We start from the raw sequence: 6669 nt of genomic DNA, 5'->3' as shown, positions 1-6669 counted from the left end.
AATCGTCCCGAATGCCACACTTGAAGCTCTCAAGATGGGGACCACTAAACTTGATACGGTATTGCTGTTACGTTCCAAAATTCTTAAAAAAGAAGTTGAGCCACAATTTTTTGGGAAATATATGCTCCCTTACGAGCTTTATGCCGGCTAGAACGGCGTCGGGAACGTGTATGGTGTCGGTTTTTTTGCGTTCCAATCGCTAGCCAAAATACCTACAAAGTCTCATCGACAAACGGTTGCGCAAGAATGTTAGTTTTACTTTAAGATCCTTTGACGAACTCCTTTGCGGGAATGGATGTACACGAGACGAGATGGTAGAGTATCTTCAGCATACGTCAGCGTCAAGCTCGAATGACAAATATAAAACATTCACAATTTATGATCATAAGCTGAGTAAATTTTCGTACGTGCTTAAATCAATACAGTAAATTATTATTTGTTTGTGGTGAATATTAATTTCATGTAGCTCTTCGCCATAATGTTGAGTTTCATTATACTGCATTTTTCTTCGACTGTCAAGCTCACTCTTGCAAATGCGATAGCATGAAAAAAGCGAAGTACAAGTGTCATAAAAAAATGAACACTACAGATAAGTCGATTGAGGCCTTAAACAGATTTTCGATAACTAGGCAACGACGCTTCTGGTGTCGATGACGAGTTACAACATGTTGTAAGCAGCTAGATGCATCAATTAAAAACAATAAAAAATAACGACAATTTGATGACATTTGTTCAACACGAAGCCATTGTATACGTTGCATACTCATAACAAAATTAATGGGACTTGACTTGACTTTTGCGATCGATAACTATCGTGCTGCTCATGTACATGGGGCTCAAATCTGCGACGTCAATGATTCTAGAGCAAGGAACGTCAAGTTAGCTACGGCTACCATCAACACTCTCATCATCCAGCTTATTTGATCCGATGCTACACGTCTCCCACATTCCAGCGCTGCGGCGCATGTCGGCCACCGCAGCATCTCGACATCACGTCAACGACTTGCTACCTCGTTCTTTCGCTGCCAAAAGCGGCGAAACTAACGTCTTTCAAAACTTGTTATTGCGAACACTCGACAGGTACTCAAAGAGGGCACCTTGCAAAACAGTACCTTAGTTCCTTTCCAGCTTTTCACGCTCGTACTTTCGGTCGAGTTATAAAGAAGATCGTCTACAGCATCCGAGTGCTATTACGGCACTTGTGACTGCTTAGCAACCCAACGTAATGATTGGTCGACAGATTTGCTTTTTAGCCGTTGCCATCCACTATATAGGAATTGATTTTGTATTTGAGATAAAAAGTCCATTCCTGATGTTATGTTTGACTTCACCGCTAATACATTGAGACTTACGTTTGCGAGCTTGAATTTGGTCTCTAGACTCACCATTATGGCTCTCTTAATACGACAAGCGAGCATCGCGTATTTGCTGGTAGTAGCGCTTCCGTACTTTCCTTTGCTCGCTTGTATTGCATCAAAGAATACACCATGTTATTATTAGTTCTTTCTTCTACCTCTGTTCTTTTAATTCGCCCTGATAGGGTTGTTGTTGTTATTGAGGTTGTCGCGGAGTAAAAAATAGCGGCGAAGTGTGCGCGGTCACTTCTTGATGCAGCAATTCAGCAGCGATAGCCTGTCGGTCATTTTCTTTCTTATCGCTAGGTTTGATACGGTGACTGGTCATTCACTTTCTTAACCATGTTGTCAAGCTTCGATTTGCAACGTCGCAAAAAAGATAGAATTGCCTCAAACGCGATAAATGCACCACTCGGTGCGCGGAACATGAGCTATTTGACATCCAGTTTTGTCAGTTACTTTTCGTCTGTAGGCCTAAATATTATATGCATGATATCCATTATGACACGTAAGTGGCATTGAGCGTTGATGTATCTTGCTCCAAACAGTAATATTAGCAACAATATAATAAAGTAGTTAGAGACAAATTTGCGTATGTTCAAACTTCAGCGCTCTTGAATGAGTTGCACCCATGTTAACTACAACATGAACCGGACCCGCCACCAGTACGTAAACTTGGTCTTTTATCGCTTGTAAATATCGCCAAAGTGCATGGGATTCTTGATCCACAGTGTGTGGGATTCAACTGAGCGTAGCCTTGGGGGTATCCACGTTCATCAAGTGTCACAGAAGCCGCGCCAGTCTCACTGATCCGCGAGCTGCCTTAGTCCTGGCTTGGAAGAGCTCCAATTTGCATGCTTAGCATTTGGTTGTCTCTGAAAGCTTCGCCATATTCGCGTCTTCCAAGTCTTTCGACAACTGACCCTCGTCAATGTCCGTAAGACCGCCATACCCGTTGCACCAACGAATGCATAGACGAGCCTCGTCTGTTTTTACTCGAGCCGACATATTCTGGAATGAGATACATGCGCCGTAGTTAAGCGGACTAGATGCTGTCATAAGACTTTGCAATAGTGATGATGGTTAAAACTAAAATAAATAGTCGGTTCTGTTGCTTTCGTCAATATAGATTGAAAGCAGGAGACAGATATGCGAGGAAGCTATGCATTTAAAGTAGAAAGAAAACGTAGGTGCCGTAGCTCTTTTGCTCAAAGGAAGCTTTGTAAAGGTCGGTGACATTCGTTCTATACTTAGCATCAGTACGAGTGTGGCGGATCACAATCAGCATACTCTGAGTGTAACTAAAACCATAACTCAAGGCTAATTAACTCTGCCTTTCAAAGTGAGAACTGTATATCTCGGGGCAATGCCGCCTATCTCGATCTAAAAACTTTCCCAATTAAATAGTAAGATAATTAAATGTATAACTACTGGCTGCTTCAATTTTAAGTATAGCCGCACCATTGTGTGCTCACATCATTTCATGTTACCCACACCATTTTGTGTGAGGCACACCCTTCGTATCAGGGCTCGTGAAACCCCTTTACACTCTCCCCTGCCAAGATGATAGTTCACATTCAACTGTCGTCTCGAACGAGACTCGCGTGTCTAAGACTCCTCAACGCCACCAGGATCTTCACAAACTCTCTACCAAACGAGTTCTGTGTCGAGAATGAGCCCTGTGTCGAGAACACAGAAGACACCCAGCAGCCTCGCTGGAACCAAAAACGCCCGCGGGCTGAGCCCTTCTTCGTCTCCTGCAATTGGTGCATCTTCGATCAGTACTTCCGCAGCTTCAAGGGAAGTGCAACCTAAGCTCTCGGTAACCGAGTACCACGCAGCGCATTGTCTGCGACAGGGTCGCACGCCGACAACATAGACACGACGTCAACACCCGACCGCGTACCGTGCCCGCCACGAGCGATGGGTTACCTCATCGAGAATTTGGCGGAAGTAGACTGCAAGTCGGATACTTCTCTCCCATGATCGGAAGAAGAAGAAAGCGAGGTACCCCAGCGGCGCGACGTGAGCCCTGCTCGAACCTTGCGGACGCCGTGTCCTTTTCCCAAACCCTCAACTTCCGGGGAAGTGGTGTCATTACCAACGACTTTGACGAGGCACAGAAGCAACAGCTTGATGCTGTTCGCAGGGCGGCCCTCATGCGCGCGCATCCATGGTCGGTCATTGACATTCGTGTGGAATACGGCTTCCGCTCGGCGGATCCCGCTACAGAAGCGAACGACGTGATCACTCGATAGTTGGGCGTCTACGTGGTCGGGGCCTGGTCACAACACAAGCAGAGCTTGACGAAAAAAAGCTCTCCGAGCTCGCTTCTTGGTCTCTACGAAATCCCGGTAGTATTCAAGCTCGTGCTCATAGAGAGGGCACTCCTGTACTCGCGATGTGGACGAATCCTGCGGTGCTCGCCCCGGGCGAAACAACTGCAGATGACGAAGAGATCCTTTAAGCGATGTGTGCAGCGGCACCGGAAACTTTCCTCGCTGACCATCTTACAGCTGAGCCACAAGTATGTGGACGCACGCGTGGAACGCCATCTTTGGTTTGAGTTTACCACACTCAAGGCGCGTCGCCGACCTTCTTTGGATTGTCGCCCTGCGACAAATGGGTTGATTCATTACGCTCCCGCGAGCTCTAAGGCCTCTAACAAGGGGGAGTCTGCGACTGCAGCAGCTCAAGGCCATAGCTTTAGCTCAGCCATAACCCTCGGCTTCGCTGAATATTACCGAGAAGCGCGTGGAGTACGACGACGCGGAACGTCATGATACCTCTGATCATAAGCGTCCAGAACGTCTGAGCAGTCTAGCCAAAGTGGCAGTTGAAACTCCTACGAGTTCTCAGAGTCGGGGTAATCCCAATACTTCACAAGATATTGGATTTAACCCCTGGTGACGACGTCGACTCACAAGACGTTTCACGTGATAGTAGACCACCATTTTCGCCGAGAAGAGTCGGCGGCGGGCGACGACAACTGGGTCGATCGCCGTTTTGTGACTCGTGACGCTCTTTGATCGATAGAGGATAAAGTCCGTCGATATCGGCACTCTGCCAAGCATATTTTCAAGGCCGTCTACTGCTGTGCGGAAGGCCTCGAGGAGCCTAAAGCACTTTGTGCACCGACTGACTCACATTGAAGATTATCGATCTCTATTGGAGCGGCTGCTAGCCGTCGAGCAGACAAATACATTACTTCGTGCGACGGTGGAGCTGCTTGCTCCGTTTGAAACGGAAATTGTTGCACTCCCTGCTCAAAACCAGCTGCTGGCCCAGCTTCTGAATGCTCGAGCGCCTGTAGGCGCCGCTTCGACGCCAACGCTTCCGCGTTCACTTGCGCCGAACCCTGATGGGGCTTAAGCAAGCCCACATAAAACACCAGGTGGGTGTTCATCCTTCTCGGAAGGCTGAGCGTATACGCATGGCCCAGCCTGGCCACGACCTTGAAAGGTCCGAAAAACAGTGGACGGAGCTTTGCATTCAAACAGCAGAAGTTGCTTGTGTGGGAAGGTATTGAGCATTAAATTCTTCCCACACAGGTCTTCGAGCTTAAAACTTTTAACATTTTTTCTTCCTTTTCCGTCTGCATAATCCTTCTGTTTGTCTTGGCTTTCGCATCGCAAACGTAACGTTAGACACTCAATCTGGTAGAATGGAAGTCATCGACTGCTTTACGAACAGTGAGAGGGCAATCATCAGCTAGCCGCTCGGCTATTCCTCCCCACCAATCCCCGAACTATGGGATGGCGGCGTCAGCGGCACGCGAGGATGAATGAGCCCCTTCATGAAGAACGGCATTTAGCTTGTAGACGAATGCACTGCGTTGATCAGAGCAAACGCTACGAGTGGCAGCATGGCGCTCAAAGCGTCGGAGTCTCGGTGCAGACTCGGCAAAAGACGTCCTCGACGAAGCGACTCACGCGCTCACTTCAACCATCGATCTACGGATGGTCCGCTGTTGACATATCTAGCTTGGTGCCCACACCTTGACGATCGTCGACCAAAACTTCCCAGTGAAGCTTGGGTCTCTGTCAAAAACAATCGACTTCGGGAATTCATGTTGTCAAAAGACACGATCCACAAACAGCGTCGTTGTACCGACACCATCAATGGTGTCCAGTACCGCCGCGAGATTAACCATTTTGCTCAAGCGGTCAACGAAGACCACGAAATCCGTGTTGCCCGCCGAGTGCTTCGGCAGGTCAGACACAAATTTTACTCATGGTCTGCCAGCACCCGGAGGGTACCGGCAAACTGGCTAGTGGCGCTGCCGCAGTTGAAGGGGCTTCACTCTTTGACACGTCTCACACGTGCGCACATAGGGCCTCATCCATTTGTACAGATTGGTCCACTAGTAGCGGCGCCCCACAGAGCTGTAGGTCTTTTCACGACCGAGATGACCGCCTATGTGGTGTCATAGAGGATACTGAACTTCAAAACCTCATCGTGAGAAACCACAATTCGTGGCGTATCCGTCGAATCGATGCTATACTACAGCAATCCAGTATTAATAAATATCAGTGCAACAGTGTACACAGTCGCGACGACGACCTCTTGTCCGAGTTTTCGAAGTCCTTACTCCCGAGAGCCTGTAGCTGCGCTTCGCACATATCATTTTATCACCCGCGTACGCGGTGCGGATCAAATCCGTCACAGTCGACGTCGGCTTCTTGACATGAGCAAGCTCATAATCTGATCTGTGTGACAACGCATCAGCCAAAACATTCTACTTTCCATGTTTATACTTCACCTCGAGTTTAGATTCTGCGAAGAAAGAAAGCCACATGGCCATTCTCTGTGAGAGGTGAGGCGACTGAGTTGCTGTGGGTAGTAATGCATGATCTGTGTCAATCACGAACGGCTTGGCACATGAACCCTGAACTTGACAAGTGCATACTACTTTGCAAGTATTTCCTGTCGTGAACTGGGAAGTTCTTCTCCTTGGCGAGATTCGGACGCGATTGCCCGATCTCGCACCTCGGCGTCTGCTTGTAGCAGTGCACAGCCGCTGGCAACGTCCGAAGAGTCACAGACGACAAAGATAGAGCGATCGGGGTCTGGCAACGCCAGTATTGGTGCATAAAAGAGGCTATCTCTGACCCCATCAAAAGCCTCACGATGCTCGGTGTCCCATTACCATTCCGTACCCATCTTAAGTAGATTTGACAATGGCCGTGCCATTTCCGCATAATTTGCGCTAAATTTGTGCAAAAAATTAGAGCGGCCAAGCTCCTTGTGCAAGTCCTTATATTCTTTGGAACCGGCCAGTCCACCATGGCCGTCACATTAGTGGGATCCGCTC

Source organism: Plasmopara halstedii (assembly GCF_900000015.1).
Source record: "Plasmopara halstedii genome assembly, contig: Scaffold_430, whole genome shotgun sequence".
NCBI classification, from domain to species: domain Eukaryota; phylum Oomycota; class Peronosporomycetes; order Peronosporales; family Peronosporaceae; genus Plasmopara; species Plasmopara halstedii.
This window is presented reverse-complemented; position numbering follows the sequence as displayed.